Source organism: Pelobates fuscus, chromosome 4 (genome assembly GCF_036172605.1).
Source record: "Pelobates fuscus isolate aPelFus1 chromosome 4, aPelFus1.pri, whole genome shotgun sequence".
Lineage (NCBI taxonomy): Eukaryota > Metazoa > Chordata > Amphibia > Anura > Pelobatidae > Pelobates > Pelobates fuscus.
Genome location: NC_086320.1, coordinates 211,983,992 through 212,003,243, shown reverse-complemented (window position 1 = coordinate 212,003,243; position 19,252 = coordinate 211,983,992).

The window sequence follows — 19,252 nt, the reverse complement described above, 5'->3', positions numbered from 1 at the left end:
AGACCTGATGTGAACCATCAATTGAGCTGTGGTTAACGGGTGCCCTTGTAGTGTTAAGAGTGGAGAGTCCGGTAGGTGACCGTGCAGAGTTGACCGTAGGTGGTCTAGTACTTTTACCGGACACCAGGCATTATCAGTAGGGAAGAGAGGAATTATAGTAGGGTGTAGTGACCGGTTGGTTTTAGTTGTAGGGATCGAAAGTAGGTAGTGATCCTCTATTTTAGTGAGATGTGATATTTTAAGGCTTAGCTTAATATCTCCTTGACAAATTACGGTGAACTCTCTAGGTCTGAGAAAACCGTAGAAAGCGAGATATATGGCAGATTTGATCACCGTATTTGTGCCAATGTCGAATGGGGCTGTGTCAAGGAGATTGCTAAGTGACCTGAAGATAGGCCCATCTATAGGTAATCTAATGGAAGTGAGTGGAGGTGAAATCTTTGATATGCCTTTCAAAACCTTTTTGATGAGGTATGAAGACAGGAAAGGAGTGTTGTTAGGAAAATAGGTGAGGCTGTGGTGCTGGACCCCCGTGAGATAAAGTTTAATGGTGTTGTGAGATAGTTTAAGGTGTAGGTGGCAAAAAGAGGCAAAAGCCACCATGGTTTGAATAGAGAAGTCACCTTGTAAACCGAACTCTGCAGTGAATTTATTAAATATATTAAGAGCCCTATTGTAAGTGATAGCCGTGTTTGGTGATAATGCTTGGTGAGTGAGTGCTCTAGCGTGGTTCAAGAGTGTGCTTAATCCAGGATTAGTTTGTGGAACCGTGGTGTCCTGGATGGTTGTAGGTGAGCCGTTGGGAGTGCCTGAGAGAATGCCTGAAATTGAGAACGAGAAAGAGCGTCAGCGGGCGTGTTGTGAATACCCGGGATGTGAAAACAAACTAAGTGAAACTGGCCGGATGCTGCCAACCAGGTCAGCTTGCGAATCAGCCGCATGATGGTCAGGGAAGATGATCGCCCTTTGTTAACGATTTCGCAAGCTGACGAGTTATCTGAGTAGCATTTGACTGCCTTGCCAGACCAGAGATGACCCCAGGTGTGTGCGGCCGCCACAATGGGATAAATTTCAAATAGTGCTGAGGTCTCTCTGAATCCTGGCAAGGCATCCGTATCAGAGGGCCAATGGCCCCTGAACTAGTGGTTCCCGAAAATGGCTGCAAAACCGGTATTGGCTGCTGCGTCTGTGTGGATGATGGGTGAAGAGGTGGAGAGAGGGGGGATAAACATGGAGATTCCATTCCAGTCCTTCAAAAACTTCCCCCACATAGCTAAGTCAGCCTTAGCGTGGTGGTCCAAAGAAACTGTGCCAGAGTCCGGAATTCCGTGCATCAGGCAAAGAAGTCTGGAAATGAAAGATCTTCCCTGCGGAATGATGCGCATAGCGAAGTTCAGGGATCCGAGAAGGGACTGAAGTTCCTTCCTAGTGCAAACATCATTCCGCAGGAACAAGTCTATCTCCCCTCTCAAACGTGCCAGTTTGTCGTGAGGGAGGCTAGCTCTGAGGTTGACCGAGTCCAGTTCTATCCCCAGAAAGGTCAATTTAGTTGTGGGGCCTATAGTTTTGGCTGGGGACAAAGGGACTCCAAGTGTAGCAAATAGTGCAGTAGTGCTTTTGATTGCTGTGGGTGATGGGGACCCTGGCTCTATAAGTAAAAAGTCGTCGAGGTAGTGGATAACGGAGTGACACCTGGTGATGTTCAGAAGCAGCCAGCATAATGACTCTGCGAAAATGTCGAACAGTTTGGGGCTGCTACGAGAACCGAAAGTGAGTCATGTAGAGAAGTAGTATTTCCCACGCCATTTAATACCGTGTAAGTGCCAGAGTGAGGGATGCATGGGTAGTAATTTAAAAGCGTTTGTAATGTCCGTTTTGTTAAGCCAGGGTCGGTTACCAGATGATATGATGGACTGTATGGCGTCGTCAATGGTTACGTATTGAAGTGAAAATTCGTCTGCTGGAATGAGTGCGTTTATGCTAGGAACAAAAGAGGAGTGCAGTGCCGATAAATCAATAATTAGACGTTTTTTATTAGAATATTTGTGAATAGCAATACCAATGGGGTTAGTGCGCCAGGAGGAGAATGGTGAAGAGGTGAAGGGGCCTATCATGAACCCGTTGGTGATCTCCGAGGCAATGAGGGTGTCTGTGGAGACTGGGTCTAAACGTACTGACTGGAGATTAGGGCATACTAGTGTACCGGTTGGAATGGCTACTATACCCGTGAGAAAACCTTTTTGAACCCTGTGGTGAGATAATCCACCAGATGCCTGCTAGGGTGAGACCTTAGATAAAAAAACAGGTTGTCGATGTTTATGTCGGTTAGTCATTTGTTTGGTGACAACCTGGCTGGGCACATGGTCTTTGTATGTGCCCTGAAACATATGGAGCAGATGTGCAATAATCTACAGGCGCTGAAACTGCAGGAGCCTGCGTTGAAGTTATTGCACACCTGCGCCTTCCCTAGAAAGGAGATGGGCCTGCCTAACTTATCCCGAAGACCACCCGATGACTTGTTGTAGGGGGTGAAAGTAGAGTGAGGTGTGAAAGTGGAGTGAGAGGTGGGGGTGGAGGTGGTGTGATCTGCTTCGACTGGACATAAGTCCGCCATGTGGGATGTCGAGTTGCATATGGCACAAGCCGGGGGCCTGAAGTGGCGACAGAACAGTTCTGTGTCCATCTGACCCCAGTTCATTTTAATATTGAACTGCTTCAGATGGGTCGCCGCCTTCGCTGACACTGACTTGTGGTAGTCATAGAAAGAGGAGCCCCCGTACTTGATGCCTAGATCCACCACCTTGTGCAGATAAAGGCCTAATTCTTCTCTCCTGTGGGGGTACACCGTGCAAATAACATCTCGATATATCACGAAGGCTATCCTGGGGTATTGACAATTTTTTATTAAGCCTGGGATCCCTTGTCTTGAGCACCACAGAAATATCACCATAGTTGAAAGCCTTGTTCTCAAGAACATCCTGAGAGGCTATGAGCAGAGACACCAGACACACATCCTTCCCGTCTAGGATATCTTTCTTGATAGAGTCAGGGACGGAGTGTGCTGGTGACTCAAATGGTGTAATGGCTGTGCCTGGTGCTGGGGGGGGGTATGGGAGGGCCTGTTTGATATGTCGGGTACAGCCGTGATGGGGACTGGGACTACCGTGATAGGGGCTGGGACTACCGTGGTAGTACCTGGGGAGGAGATGGCATTCTCCACCTTAGATAGCCTGTTATTGAGGGTCTGTAGATTGGCCAAGATCTCTGCCAGGGTATCCTGGTTGGCCGTGCTGTAGCTTGGTGGTTGTCCTTGAGAGCTAGTGCCTGGCCTAGGCTCGGGGGCTTGGTGGGTCAGTAGCCTATAAAGTTCAGCCTTTCTGGCTGTGGCCGGAAAGGGGATTCCCCTGAGCATAAGTTCGGGCGTAATTTTGGGAATAGTCCATGCTCTCAAGGACGTGGGGGTTGAAAGGGTGAGTGAATCGCCTGGAGACTCGGGTCTGGTTGGCGTGAACGGTATGTCTTCTGTCAGTTCTTCAGTTGGCATTGGTTCTTGGGACATTCTAAAAAGGAATTATTATGTGAAGATATATTCGTGAGGGAGTAAGGAAGTTGGGGGTGTGTGGGGGTGGAGTAAAAGGAAGAACTGGACTGTAATGCTAGATGCCGAAGTGAAGAGTTTAACTGTTGAATGTTTGGGTAGGTGAGGCCCTGCTAATGCCAAGTGGCGGTGAGAGGCTCTACCTATGATTTGGCTTATGACGTAGTTGCCACAGATGTGGTGTCGGGATGTTGGCCTCTCGGTGACAGTAAAGAGAGATCAAAACATGTGGCCGTGACAGGTGAGGCCCTGACTAGAGCCCTATAGTAGGGCATGCGAGGTTTCTAACTATGATTTGGGCGTGGGGCCATACCTCCGTGTTGAGGTGGGGTGGGGGTGGAATGCCTCGCGGGATTGGATTTCCTAATAGGGTGAGCTAAGGCATTAGCCTAGACCCTTGTAGCCAGTTTGACTGTATACTAAAGGGTATAGTGCGAGGACTGGAGAGGTATGTGGATACTAACCTTGACTGGTCGCAAATGGTCCCTGGAACCTTTTGGTAATATTAATGTAGTGAGTCTTGTCTTGTAGTTGTCCTCGAGGAAGAATCCTGGGGATTTAAGACAGATGTTGGTGTATTTAAACGTATCGTGGTGGCGTATGATTTGTATTTGTAAGGGGCGTGATGTGTGATCCTGCGTTGAGGGATCTGGAAGGTTTGGGGTGTGTGAATAGGATGATTTAGATATTTTGAGAAGGCTGAATGAGGCCTTGGGTTGGACAATGGACATATTTGGGAAGGGCGTAAGTACCTGAAGGTATGGCTGAGTACCGGGTCAGGATTTGGTGTTTTTCCAGAGCCTGAAGGCCGTAAGACCGTATGTCTGGGTAGAAGATAAAAGAGTTAACGTACCGTGGGCGTAAGCCTTTGACAAAGTAGTAATAAAAATTGAGACCATGTGAGGTCTTAGTATGAACAGTTGTAAGTTGGAATAGAGAACTATACCTTGGTTAGACGTACAGAGATTGTGTTAAACGTAGTAGGTTTTACCAGTGTAGAACCGGTGGAAGCCTAGGTAAATACTGGAGCTAAAGGTTAACCGAAGAAAAATTATAGTAGTTAACAACAGATGTGGTAGTATGTAATAAAAGCTTAATAGTTTAAATAAATTTTTTTAGGCCTAGACCTTGATGACTCAAAGTGATAAAAATACCATACCTGTTCCTGTAATAAAGACCTTGAAATAACAATTTTAGCGCAGAAAAGCGAGAAACCGATGCACTCTGTAAAACCAAAAATATGTGACAGCGTGATTATATGGGAAATGATTAGTGCATATGTCGATGTACCGGGTATTATGTTTAGACAAAGAATTTATTTGTATATGTTACGTATGACAGTATGAATTTATAGGTTAAATATATATATAGGAACCGTATGTTTTATAATGGTAGTGGATGTTTGTTTAGTAAAATAAATTTAACTGATTAACATAGATGGAAAAATCAAAAGGCTGGTATTTAAATAAGTTAAATATATCTTCAAACTGGTGAGTAGGTATCAGTAGTAACCGAACAGGGAATATACATAAAAGCAGGTAGAAATCGTGTAAAATACGCCTAAGTGCATACCGTAGCCAATTATAATAAGATTTAACTGAATATGTGTTAGAGCATAGTGTTCGAGCTTAATTTATACGAAATACATAGGTCCTGGTTGACCGAACGGAACAAGAGGATACCGGTAATAATATGGAGTATAACTGAATATGCTAATTCGGTAGATTACGTACGAAAATGTAAACGAGGTGAGAAAAGTGCCGCGCGTTTGCCTGTTTAGTGTGAACGCTGAATTGTTTGAATGAGCATGTAATAGTACGAGTAAGTTTAGAGGGAGCCTACCCCCACGTTTTTAGGCCCGAACGGCGGGAAATAGCGGAACGCTATTTCTTTCGCCTAACTCACGTGTACGTGACGGTCTCGTGACCGGAAGCCGGGTACCTCGACCGGAAAACCGATTGGAGGGCCTTGAACGGACGGAGAACTGTATCAGGACGTCAGACTGCTGGAAACACGAGAAATTCTGGCGGGAAGCTGGACCGGAAGTGCTGGTTGCTATGGGGACAAGACAATCAGCTGAACGGCAGAGGTGAGTAGGGGCTGGGAGTTTAACCCCTTAAGGACACATGACATGTGTGACATGTCATGATTCCCTTTTATTCCAGAAGTTTGGTCCTTAAGGGGTTAAGTAGGGGACTTACTCCTCCCACAAATTCAGGCCTCCACAAGTTCAGGCCTTTTAACATATATATCAATGTTAAACACAAATACACATACCCAGCAAGCCATAAGACATAAGTAGGATTCTGTGTAGGCATATGCAAATGACTATTTTGCTACTGTACCTTATTTGACGGCTGATGACCGGCTGCAGTAGTCCATGCCCCAATCAACTGTCATTGATCTCAATGAAGTGGTCAGAGTACAGTGGCCTATCGTTTAATTCCTGCATTGGAAAATATTGCTGTTTTGTAGATACTATAATGTTTTCATTGCAAGGCTAAATGCACTTGCTGCAATGACCAAGTCCAATACAATTATGTGACTTTCGATGTCCTCACACTTTGCATGAGAATGTTGCACATCCTCAGATAATTATTATAGGGATGCGTTGAATCCAATGCTTCCCTATGGGAAGCATTTGATTGAATGAGCATGGCGCTCACCACACATGCCATTCTCGTGCCCAGTGTTGCTCTGTGAAGCATTGGGTTGGATGAGAAGACAAAGAGGAGATTGCCTGCAAGACAATATCCATGGAGATGGAGCGGCTCGCTGCACAGAGTGAATGTCTATGCTGGAAAAAAGATTTTCCCTTTTTAAACATTTTTTTTTGGGGGGGGAGTGGGGGGTTGGGGGGGGGGGGCAGATGGTGAATCTAAATAGAGAGTAGAACACTGTGTTAGAAATACATGTGTGTATTGCTATCACCATAGTGTTCCTTTTAATCATCTTCTCGCTGTCATTCAAACCTTCAGTGTATCTGATCAGGGGAAATAGTGGGGGAGGCTGTTTTTGCACTGAATACTTGCACTTTCCATTAGCTAAACTATTTTCTATGTGTTCACCTGCACATAATATAACTCTTCCTTAGATAAATTACATTACTATCCATGTTAAAAGTATACATGAAAATAGATTAATGATTCAAATTCATCATTTCTTCAATGAAAATAGTGTAATTATTGTCCATTATTTATTTAAAATGCTGTACCTTTCAAATAGAATAAATGAAGTTATTTGTGTTTACTTAATTACTAATCAATACTTAATTACTAATTAATTATAAATGTCCCTTTTCCATTGCTAATGATGAGGGCTTGTAAACCATCATGGCAGATGTAGTTTTTCAACATATGGGGTTCTACCTTAGGTGCTACAACAGCTTTAATTCCTTGTATACCCTAAAACAATGTAAGAACACAAAGAGGTCCTTTGTGGTCACAGATTAAGAGGTTTTTTTTTAATTATACTTGTACTAATTATTGCATAATCTGTAAAAGGTGGTTCATGAGCCTAAAAAAATGTAATAAGTATGTATCTTCTGATCTGCACCATGTGAAAACTAAAGATATAACCCAACAGTAACCCTAATTTTGATCATCTTGATGTAGTTAAAGGATGGGTTACCTCACTCCACACTGCTCTGAGACCGTCCATAATAAAGTGTTCTGTAATGCTGTGCTGAATCATTGATGTTAAAGTTTTTTTTTTACATTATCATTTAATATTCAAATGTAAAGCTTTAGGGATCATGTTTTTTTTAGTTTGAACACTTTTTTTATTTTGTGATGATGTGATATAGCCTGCGGAATGTATGCAGTTAAACAAAATTATATGCACACACTGTGAATCACCAATTTAAGATGTTCACATGTAGACTGATTTGCTGCACAGTACCATAGTCAGATAATTAACAGACTTCCTATATTAATAACAGTCATTAAATATATTCTGAAGTAAATTTTAATGCATGAAAGGTGTTATTTTGCAAATGCCCACCCAGCTGTAACAAATTAACTAGATTAGTCACAGAAACACCTAGAATTAGCTTCTCAGGCAATAATTTACAGGAATTCATGTTTCTTTTCTGGAAAGAGCTTTCAATATATTAATTATTTTGGCCTATACAATTATTTGCCCATATCTGTATGCCCCCCAACTGTAGGAGGATAGTACTGGTTTCAGGTTCTTGTCCCAGCCTCCCTGATATTGTTCCCTGATGTCCCCCATCTGACGACTTCAGAGAAGTGTCCTCAGACAGCACAGAGTGAGCTGTGTGTGCATCAGTGCCTTATTTTAAAATACAAAAAAAAAAAAAAAAAGAAATGTGAGTATGGTGGCTGGGATGGGGTTTAGAAAATAATGAAAGAAAGGAATGTGGATAGAAGGTATTGCTTGGGAGTGATAGGGGAGCTGGTTGTGGAACAAATAATCAGTTGGATTGATATCAGGGTGAGAAGGGAGGAATGGCTGGGAGTTGTAGCCATATGGATATTCCAATTATATAATCCACAAGGACTAAGCATACAATCTCACTATAATCTTCCTCCCCTCGGTGCAGCGACCAGCCACTTATCAGAAACCAAATAGAAGGGATTTCTTATCACAAAACATAAACTATTTAGTGCTTTATTACTTTGTAAACAGATCCTTAAGAAAGACTTAATGTAGAGACTGAAACATTAACTTGTGTATGATGTCCTGCTTATAAAGTAATAAAGAAATTATGATTTTGTGAGAAGAAAACCCTTGTGTGCACTTCTCCTTGATATATATATATATATTTGTGATCAAAAGTTTGCATACCTTGGCAGAAATTGTGAAATGTTGGCATTGATTTTGAAAATATGACTGATTGTGGCTAACTTGCCCTCATCACGAGCTCCTGGAGGAGCCTGCTTGCTAGCCTCCTGTCTCAGGACTATGGGCCATGCTAAAAAGCTATTGAAAGACTGGGTACGTGGGATTCCCTTGGACTGTTCGGGAACTGAACCAACCCACGAACTGTGGACCACCTCTGAGCTGTGCGTTCGGTATTTCTTTCACATGGAACTCGCAAAGTTGACCAGCCAAAAGCACAAATCGCTCTGGAACTGTTTTGGGCATAGAACCATTTGTGCGGCCAGTCAGAATTTCCACACAATGGCGTTTTGGCTCTGTTCGTGGGATCGGAGCGCTTTTCGGATATGTTGGGCGCTCAGATCCAGGCTATCCAGGGATGTATAGAATGTGGGGGTTCCTATATGGGAAATATGTATTTTAATGGTTTTTCCTATTTGTTACTGTTTTTGCTGAGGCACGATGACCATGCACTTTGTGGAAATTTTGTGGGTGTGTTTTGGGGAGTGTCTACGATACCAGATTCTGTATAAATGTGAGCCATTTGGCTGGGAATAAACAGTTCTTATTCTCCCTTCAATAAGCCTCGGCTCGTGTTTGGGTGATACTGCGGTTTCCCCTATAACAATACCTATAATCACTGGCAGCAATAATCACTCTGGAGCTATCACAACTAGGAAGAGGCGACCACAGGTGATAGAAACCCATATTCAGGAGGGTATACGGCCACATCTGGTGGCAGCGGTGGGATGGTCCCCTTTCTTGGATCCAGAGTGGAGCCGCAGTAACCAGGATTGGCAAGGGACTCAGGAGAATGGAACAGGGTAGCTCTCGGGCAGCGCTCCCATTCAAAGAGGACAGTGACCTGGAATGGAGAGATGTAGTCCAGAAGGAACGCTGGTACGATGCCCTGGAGGGGGCCCAGCTTTGGCGGGAGGAGAGCCTTCCCAGTGTAGCGCACCGCTGGCAGGAACAAGTGGCCCAACAGATGGCATTTCTGGGGGAACAACCTGGGACAGAGCGGGTAAGGCACTTTGAGTCCCTGGTCAATAGGTAACTGATATTGGACGACTCGTACCAGAGGCTCTGGTGGTACGCAGTCCAGCGTACATTTGAATGGCCGAGGGTGTTCAGCTGGGCAGCAGTCCCAAATAGCCAACAGCCGGATGCAGTCCCAGAGGAGGATACAGGTGGGCCTTCTCCACAACAGCCTGGTGAGCGCCTAGGAGAAGAGGGATGTACATAGTACATCTGCTGCAAATAGGTGCCCTGGACTTACCTGTACCGGCGATCACCATGATCACATGACCGCAATAGGAGTCTATGGACCTGCCAGCAGGGGGACTGTCTGAGCTGTCAGGCAGTCCCCCAGGCTCCAAAAAAGTTAAAACCAATAATAAAATAAATATTATACATATATTATATAAACTAATTCAATGATTTTATAATGTATTATATATATGATTTCATTATATATATATATATATATCAAATACACTTATAATTCATATATATGCATTATATATGTATAATATATTATAAAATGCTTTAATTATAATATATTATACACACTTTTGTTTCATATGTATATGTGTGTGTGTGTGTGTGTGTATATATATATATATATATATATATATATATATATATACATACACACACACACACATACCTATTTTATTTATTTATATATATATATATATATATATATATATATATATATATATATATACACACCGTTTGTAGGTTTTGCACTCCAGCTTCCCAGCCTTATAGCCCGGTGCTTGACTGCACTGCATACACCAAAAATATATAGGTAGCCAGCACTCTAGGTCTTGTGAAAAAGAAGATTTTCTTTATTGAGTTGAAGGTCAACGTTTCAGTTCACATTAAAACTTTCATCAGTCCATCATGTCATGGTGAAAGTTCTAATGTGAACTGAAACGTGTGTGTGTGTGTGTGTGTGTGTACACACACACACACACACCATATGTATTTAACTATTAACTACATCATTATTGGATTTTATTAAATATAACCCTGGCAAGCCCTATATTTAACCCTGCAACTTTCCAAAACACCATAAAACCTTTACATGGGGGGTATTGTTATACTCAGGAGACTTTGCTGAACACAAATATGAGTTTTAGCACGATGATATCAATAGTAAAAGTGCAGTTTGTTTTTTTTTAAAACAAATAAAACCGCTAAATTTGGACAGTGTTTGTTACCAAGTGGCTACTACAAAAGACTGGAGATATCCTGGGTTGTCTACATTTGAAAATGGTATGCCATGATGGGGTTAATTCACATTCCCGGGCTACCATATGTCTCAAAAGGCAACATAGACCCAGCAAACCAATTTGGCTAACTGAATTGGGCAAGCCCTATATTGACCCTGTAACTTTCCAAAACAATATAAAACCTGTACATGGGGGGTATTTTTATACTCTGGATACTTCGCTGAACACAAATATGAGTGTTTAAAACAGTAAAACTTATCAAGATGATGAAATCACCAGTAAAAGTAAAAAAAGTGCGTTTTTTGTGTAAAAAAAAAAAAATGCAAAAAACAAATATGAATGCTAACTTTGGCAAGCGTTTGTGGCGAAGTGGCTAATATAAAAGACTGGAGATACCCGGGTTGTCTACTTTTTCAAATGGTATGTCATGCTGGGGTTAATTTTCATTTATGGGCTGCCATACCGTTTCAAGGGCAATTTGCAAAAACAGAAATTGGCAAATCTTATGTTTGACCCTGTAACTTTCCAAATCACCTTAAAACCTTTACTTGTAGCGGGACCTGTCTGACAACCCATGCCGAAAGTATAGGGAATTTAATTTGCTAGCACTATATTTAACCCTATAACTTTCATAGATCCCATAAAACCTGTACATGGGGGGTACTGTTTTACTCAGGAGACTTCACTGAACACTAATATTAGTGTTTCAAAATGGTAACTTGTATTACAACAATAATATCATCAGTAAAAGTGCCGTTCATGTGTGAAAAATGCAAAAAAAGTCACTTTTACTAAAAATATCATTGTAATACAAGTTACCATTTTGAAACACTAATATTTGTGTCCAGCAAAGTCTCCCAAGTAAAACAGTACCCCCCCATGTACAGGTTTTATGGTGTCTTGGAAAGCTACAGGGTTAAATATAGTGCTTGCAATTCAAATTCTCTGCTCTTTTTGCCTGGATTGTCAGGCATGTCAATCAAATTTTAACTAATTAAATCACATAATTATGTTAAAATATTACTTAAATATTACACATAGAATTTTAATATATATACATATATATGTATTTAAAGTCTACGTGTACACTTATGTGGTTATTTATGTAATTATATGTATTTATCTGTGTGTGTGTGTGTGTGTGTGTGACAGCTCAGACAGTCCCCCTGCTGGCAGATCCACAGCCAGCTATAGGGGGCCATGTGATTGCTCTTTGAGAGCAATCACATGGCCCCCGGGGGCCTAATTTGCAGTGGGAGGGCTGCCTGGGCTGTCAGGCAGCCTATGAAAACAAATATGAACAGAAAATGGGTATATTCCCACCAAATGAGGGCGCTAGACATTAAAGAAACAGTGCTATAGAGGAAGTAAGGTTAGAAAGAAAAAAAATCAAGATTTTATTTTACAACAAAAGAATATTAAAACATTAAAAGATCAAATTTAAAAAGTTTATACAACAGCATAAGGTAGTACTATTACAAGACCAGGGAACAAATGCACGGCACCAACCACTCGACCGACAAGTAGAGAGTATTCACAGCCCTAGGTCGCGACTCCCAGGGCTGAAAGATACTTGCAGCTGGAACAGTGATGGTGGTAGTGAGGTCTCTGGACTGCTGGATGGATGGCTCTACGCGTTTCGTCCCGTGTTATTATATATATATTAAACTTTTCATCACTGGATCCTTGCCAACATCTACATTAACATGGGCGCCTGTCCTCCCCCTCGTCCTTACAACACAACTGGCCTTCCAACTGGTCTTCTAACACTATTAATGCTAACCACTGGCTGGCCTTTGGCTCAGTGGGAAAATCCTTTTAATCCATACCTTAAACCTGAAGCAAGGATCTTATTATGGTGTTATCTGTGTGTGCTAATTTTAATTTCTTGTCACAGCAGGCGGAAGAAGGTCCTTGGCAATCATAGTTGGACCAGCGGTCCAGTGGAAAATGTTCAGGGCTGGTCCCTCCCCTGACATCTTTAGTATCATACCTACTAAAATAGTTAACTGGGCAGAACATAGATGGAAGCATAAACAGGGGCCTCTAGTCTCTACCCATGGCCCTTGTGGGGGCTATTAAGTAAAATGAAAATAGGGGGAAACATTGTGTCCCCTCCTGCCCCCTCCCATGCTTTGCAAGTGGTGACTGTGACAAACTCCTATCTCCAAGTGAGTTTGCCATGAGCTTGTGGAGGAGCCAGGATCCTGCCCACAGACTATAGGCCCTGCAGGGGAACCTGTAAAAGACTACCAAACTTGACCGACCGTTAGCACTGATTACATGGAACTGTTTTGGGCATAGAACCATGTGCACGGTCGGTCAAAATTATGACTTCCAGGAAATTCCTGAACCCCTTAACCAATCTGGGTGATTTTTGGAAATGTTGTTCACCCAGATCGGGGCTATCAGGGGATGTAACTTTATGAGATTTTATGTGTTTTTAAGGTACTTTGTGGGGTTTTATAAAATTGTATGTTTTTCTTTGCTTGGAGATAATTGGATTGGATTAGTACAGTTCCTGATTAAATTATCTCCCAAGCACAGGGGAGGGATCTATTGTTTGTATATTAGAGTGTCTCACTTTATGATTTTTTTTTTGGGTTATTCACTTTGTGTCCCTGTGCCCCACAAGGTCCGCCTTGGTGTTACCCTTGTTTGGAAACTTGCATAAAAGGCCAGTGTGCCTCCATTAAAATGCTATTCCAGCTTACGTTCAAAAACTGTGTGTCCTTCTATTATTGGATGGAAAGAAGATTTACTCCTGTGTCTGCTGATCCAGCTTGCAGGGGATTCAACGGGGAAAGTCCTTGTAAGGACTAGAGCTAATGCCCTATTCTGCTACAGGAAGGAGCGGTTCCAGGGCCCCAGTCAAACCACGGTGACTCTGGGCAGAAGTTCTGAGGTTTGTCCCCTGTTCCTGCTACGCTCTCTGGACTAGGAGAGGTCTACCCATTGGAAGCTGGATCCTGGTCTTGGGTCCAGGGTGGGTGGAGGACGGCTCTATGGTGGTTATGGTTCGTGGGCTCTATGGTGGTTATGGTGTTCCAGTACAGTGATTATGGTACTCGCAAGTACTAGGAAGCAGCGATAGACGGATGTACCCGGTCGGGGTACCAGGCGGTCCATTACAGTGACTATTAAAATAAATGGGGGACCTAGTTACCCCCATTTGCCTCACCTAATGGGGGCTCTTCTTCTTTCTTCCTTCTTCCTTCTTCCTTCTTCCTTCCCAAAAAAAGATAAAATAAAAATCCATAATGTCACATCACAACTATTAAAATAAAAAAGACCTGATTGCAAGAGAAGAAACATTCTAAACAAAAAGTAAAATTCTAGACCAAAAAATAATCCATTAGTGATGTACCGAACTGTCCGCCGGCGAACAGTTCCCGGCGAACTTAGCGTGTTCGCGTTCGCCGATGCGGGCGGGCGGACACATGCGCAGTTCGATCCGCCCCCTATTCATCATCATTGGGCAAAATTTGACCCTGTGCATCTCGGTCAGCAGACACATTCCAGCCAATCAGCAGCACTCCCTCCCTTCCACACCCTCCAACCTCCCTCCCAGCATACATTTTCGATTCATTATGAAGCTGCATGCTTAGTGAGAGGAGGGAAAGTTTAGCTGCTGCTGATTAGATAGGGAAATTGATAGCTAGGCTAGGGTATTCAGTGTCCACTACAATCCTGAAGGACTCATCTGATCTCTGCTGTAAGGACAGCACCCCAAAAAGCCCTTTTTAGGGCTATAACATCAGGCTGCTTTTTTTTTTTTTTTTTTCCCTGTGTAATGTAATTGCAGGTGCCTGCCTGCCAGCTTCTGTGTGAGGTTCACATTGGATACTGTGCCTACTTGCCCAGTGCCACCACTCATATCTGTTTTTACAATAGGTTAAGCTTTACATTTAAAATAAATATTTTTTTTTCACTGTAATAGAAGAGCAGTTGCCTGCCTGCCAGCTTCTGTGTCAGGTTGGATGCCTTGCCCATTTGCACAGTCAGTGCCACCACTCATATCTGTTTTAACAATAGGTTAAGCTTTACATTTAAAATAAATATTTTTTTTTCACTGTAATAGAAGAGCAGTTGCCTGCCTGCCAGCTTCTGTGTCAGGTTGGATGCCTTGCCCATTTGCACAGTCAGTGCCACCACTCATATCTGTTTTAACAATAGGTTAAGCTTTAAATTTAAAATAAATAATTTTTTTTCACTGTAATAGAAGAGCAGTTAGTTGTCTGCAAGCGTCTGGGTGTCAGGCCTACTTCAGCGTGTGCTCTACAGACCTGTGCCAGCGTGCTTTGACAGTTGCCAATCATATCTGGTGTCTCTTTAGCGTGCTTTTACAAAGAAAAAAGGTTTCCAGTGTAAGCTAATAGCAGCCAGTCAGTGTCCTTCAAGCGGCTCTGTCAGGCCTTCCTTCAGCGTGTGCCCTGCACAACCCTGCCAGCGTACTTTGACAGTTGCCACTCATATCTGGTGTCTCTATAGCGTGCTTTTACAAAGAAAAAAGGTTTCTAGTGTAAGTTAATAGCAGCCAGTCAGTGTCCTTCAAGCGGCTCTGTCAGTCCTTCCTTCAGCGTGTGCTCTCCAGAACTGTTCCAGTGCACATTGCCAATCATATCTGGTGTCTCTATAGCGTGCTTTTAAAACCAAATTTTTTTTTTCACTGTTATAGATTGAATAGCAGTTACTTGTCTTCAAGCGGGTGTGTCAGGCCTACAGTGTGTGCTCTGCAGAACTGTTCAAGTGCACATTGCCAATCATATCTGGTGTCTCTATAGCGTGCTTTTACAAAAAAATGTGTTTTTCACTGTTATAGATTGAATAGCAGTTACTTGTCTTCAAGCGGGTGTGTCAGGCCTACAGTGTGTGCTCTGCAGAACTGTTACAGTTCACATTGCCAATCATATCTGGTCTCACAGTAGCTTGCACGCATAGTACCACTAATCCCCCAAAAAATGACAGGCAGAGGCAGGCCACCCCGCAGGGGCCGTCGTGGTCGTGGTGCTGTGATTCCCTTTTGCCCTAGAATAATGCCCAGTTTTCAGAAGCCACGTACCCTGAACTTGAAAAGTTCTGAGGACATAGTTGACTGGCTAACACAGGACACCCAATCTTGTACAGCCTCCGCTCGGAACCTTGACGCACCATCCTCCTCCAGCTTAGCTTCAGGCACCTCTCAAGATACCCGCCTGCCGCCACCACCAAAACTAGCACCACAGCCGCTTTACTTGTTTATTCAGAGGAGTTATTCACACACCCGTTTGAAGAAATGAGTGATGCGCAACCATTATTGCTAGAGGTTGTAGATAACAGGGATATGTCTCAGGCAGGCAGCATTAAACACATGGAGGTACGGTGTGATGATGATGATGTTGTACCCGCTGCTGCTTCCTTTTCTGAGTTGTCAGATACAAGCGAAGCGGTTGATGATGACGATGCGTCCATGGATGTCACGTGGGTGCCCGCTCGGCAAGAAGAAGAACAGGGCGAAAGTTCAGACAGAGAGGAGGAGGAGACGAGTTGGAAGCAGGGGGGGGCCGTCGCAAGGAGCTAGTGGCACAGTCAGACAGCATGCATCCACCACCAGAATGCCGTCATTGCAGAGCTCAGCAGTGTGGCATTTTTTTTGTGTGTCTGCCTCGGACAACAGCGATGCCATTTGCAACCTGTGCCAAAGGAAACTGAGTCGTGGGAGGTCCAACACTAGGTACAACTGCTTTGCGTAGGCACATGATCTCACATCACAAACGCCTATGGGATCAACACATGAGTACAAGCAGCACGCCTACTCTAAGTCGCCATCCTCCTCCTGGTCTAGCATCTTCAGCCACGTCAACCACTGCTGTCCTTCTTGCCCCCTCTCAACCATCCGCCACTCCATCTCCCGCCTTGAGCAGTTCCCGCTCATCTGCCCACAGTCATGTGTCTGTCAAGGACATGTTTGAGCGTAAGAAGCCAATGTCACCAAGTCACCCCCTTGCCCAGCGTCTGACAGCTGGCTTGTCCGAACTATTAGCCCGCCAGCTTTTACCATACAATCTGGTTGAGTCTGAGGCGTTCAAAAAATTTGTAGCTATTGGGACACCGCAGTGGAAGGTAACCGGCCGGAATTTCTTTTCACAAAAGGCAATCCCCAACTTGTACTCGATTGTGCAAAAGGAAGTCATGGCATGTCTGGCACACAGTGTTGGGGCAAGGGTCCATCTGACCACTGATACCTGGTCTGCAAAGCATGGCCAGGGCAGGTATATCACCTACACTGCGCATTGGGTAAACCTGCTGACGGCTGACAAGCAAGGAATGCGTGGCATTGCAGAGGAGTTGGTGACACCGCCACGAATTGCAGGCAGTCCTGCTGCCACCTCCTCTACTCCTCCTACTCCATCCTCTTCCATGACCTCCTCGGCTGAGTCCTCTTGTGCTGCTGCGTCTTGCTCCACATCAACGGCACCCCCCCAGCTCCCCAGTTACTATTCCACATCCCGGATACGGCAGTGTCACGCCGTCTTGGGTTTGACTTGCTTGAAAGCAGAGAGTCACACCGGACAAGCACTCCTGTCCGCCCTGAACGCACAGGTGGAAAAGTGGCTGACTCCGCAGCAACTGGATATCGGCAAAGTGGTGTGTGACAACGGAAAAAATTTGATAGCGGCATTGAAGTTGGGCAAGTTGACACATGTACCGTGCATGGCACATGTGTGTAATCTGATCGTACAACGCTTTGTGCATAAGTACACAGGCTTACAAGACGTCCTAAAGCAGGCCAGGAAGGTGTGTGGCCATTTCAGTCGTTCCTACACGGCCATGGCTCACTTTGCCGATATCCAGCGGCGAAACAACATGCCAGTGAGGCGCTTGATTTGCGACAGCCCTACACGTTGGAATTCAACACTCCTAATGTTCGACCGCCTGCTCCAACAAGAAAAAGCTGTTAATGAATATTTGTATGACCGGGGTGCTAGGACAGCCTCTGGGGAGCTGGGAATTTTTTTGCCACGTTACTGGACGCTCATGCGCAATGCCTGTAGGCTCATGCGTCCTTTTGAGGAGGTGACAAACCTAGTCAGTCGCAACGAAGGCACCATCAGCGACATCATACCATTTGTTTTCTTCCTGGAGCGTGCCCTGCGAAGAGTGCTGGATCAGGCTGTAGATGAGCGTGAAGAGGAAGAGGAAGAGTTGTGGTCACCATCACCACCAGAAACAGCCTTATCAGCATCGCTTGCTGGACCTGCGGCAACGCTGGAAGAGGATTATGAGGAAGAGGAGTCAGAGGAGGATTGTAGCTTTGAGGAGGAGGAGGAGGAGCAAGACCAAACACAACAGGCATCCCAGGGTGCTCGTTGTCACCTATCTGGTACCCGTGGTGTTGTACGTGGCTGGGGGGAAGAACATACCTTCAATGACATCAGTGAGGAGGAGGAACGGGAAATGAGTAGCTCGGCATCCAACCTTGTGCAAATGGGGTCTTTCATGCTGTCCTGCCTGTTGAGGGACCCTCGTATAAAAAGGCTGAAGGAGAACGACCTGTACTGGGTGTCCACGCTACTAGACCCCCGGTATAAGCAGAAAGTGGCGGAAATGTTACCGAATTACAACAAGTCGGAAAGGATGCAGCATTTGCAAAATAAATTAAAAAGTATGCTTTACACAGCGTATAAGGGTGATGTCACAGCACAACGGGAATCTAACAGGGGGAGAGGTGGAAGTCATCCTCCTCCTCCTCCTCCCACGACCACGCCGGCAAGGACAGGACGCTTTAAAGACGTGTTGTTGATGGAGGACATGCGGACCTTTTTAAGTCCTATGCATCGCCACAGCCCTTCGGGATCCACCCTCAGAGAGCGACTCGACCGACAGGTAGCAGACTACCTCGCCTTAACTGCAGATATCGACACTCTGAGGAGCGATGAACCCCTTGACTACTGGGTGTGCAGGCTTGACCTGTGGCCTGAGCTATCCCAATTTGCGATAGAACTTCTGGCCTGCCCCGCTTCAAGTGTCCTGTCAGAAAGGACCTTCAGTGCAGCAGGAGGTATTGTCACTGAGAAGAGAAGTCGCCTAGGTCAAAAAAGTCTAGATTACCTCACCTTTATTAAGATGAATGAGGGATGGATCCCGAAGGGACTGACACTGGGTGATACATTCGATTAAAAAAGGCCTGATGAGATGAGCTGCCTTGGGCTAAAAATGGTCCACACGCTGCTGTATTTTAGCTCTGAATGACGTTTGACTTGCGTGACTTATCCGCCACATACTAGGGTTCAAGCCGCCATGTTTTAGGGCACTTTCTGCCTGTGAAACAAACATCAATTTTTCTGGCCGCTGCTACAGCAGCGGCTGCAACAATACCAAATTTTTCAGGCATGTGTACATGCCTAATTTTTAGGCCCACTGGTGCAGCACTGTGGCTTCAAAAACCAAACCAAAAAAAAATCCTCCAAGATGGCACCAATATACCAGTGGTCTAAGCATCTTCCCACCTTGGCCTAAAAAGGGGAGGTGATTCAACAATTAAAAATCTCTGCCATTTACACGTCCACTGATCGGAGACGCAGAAGGTATT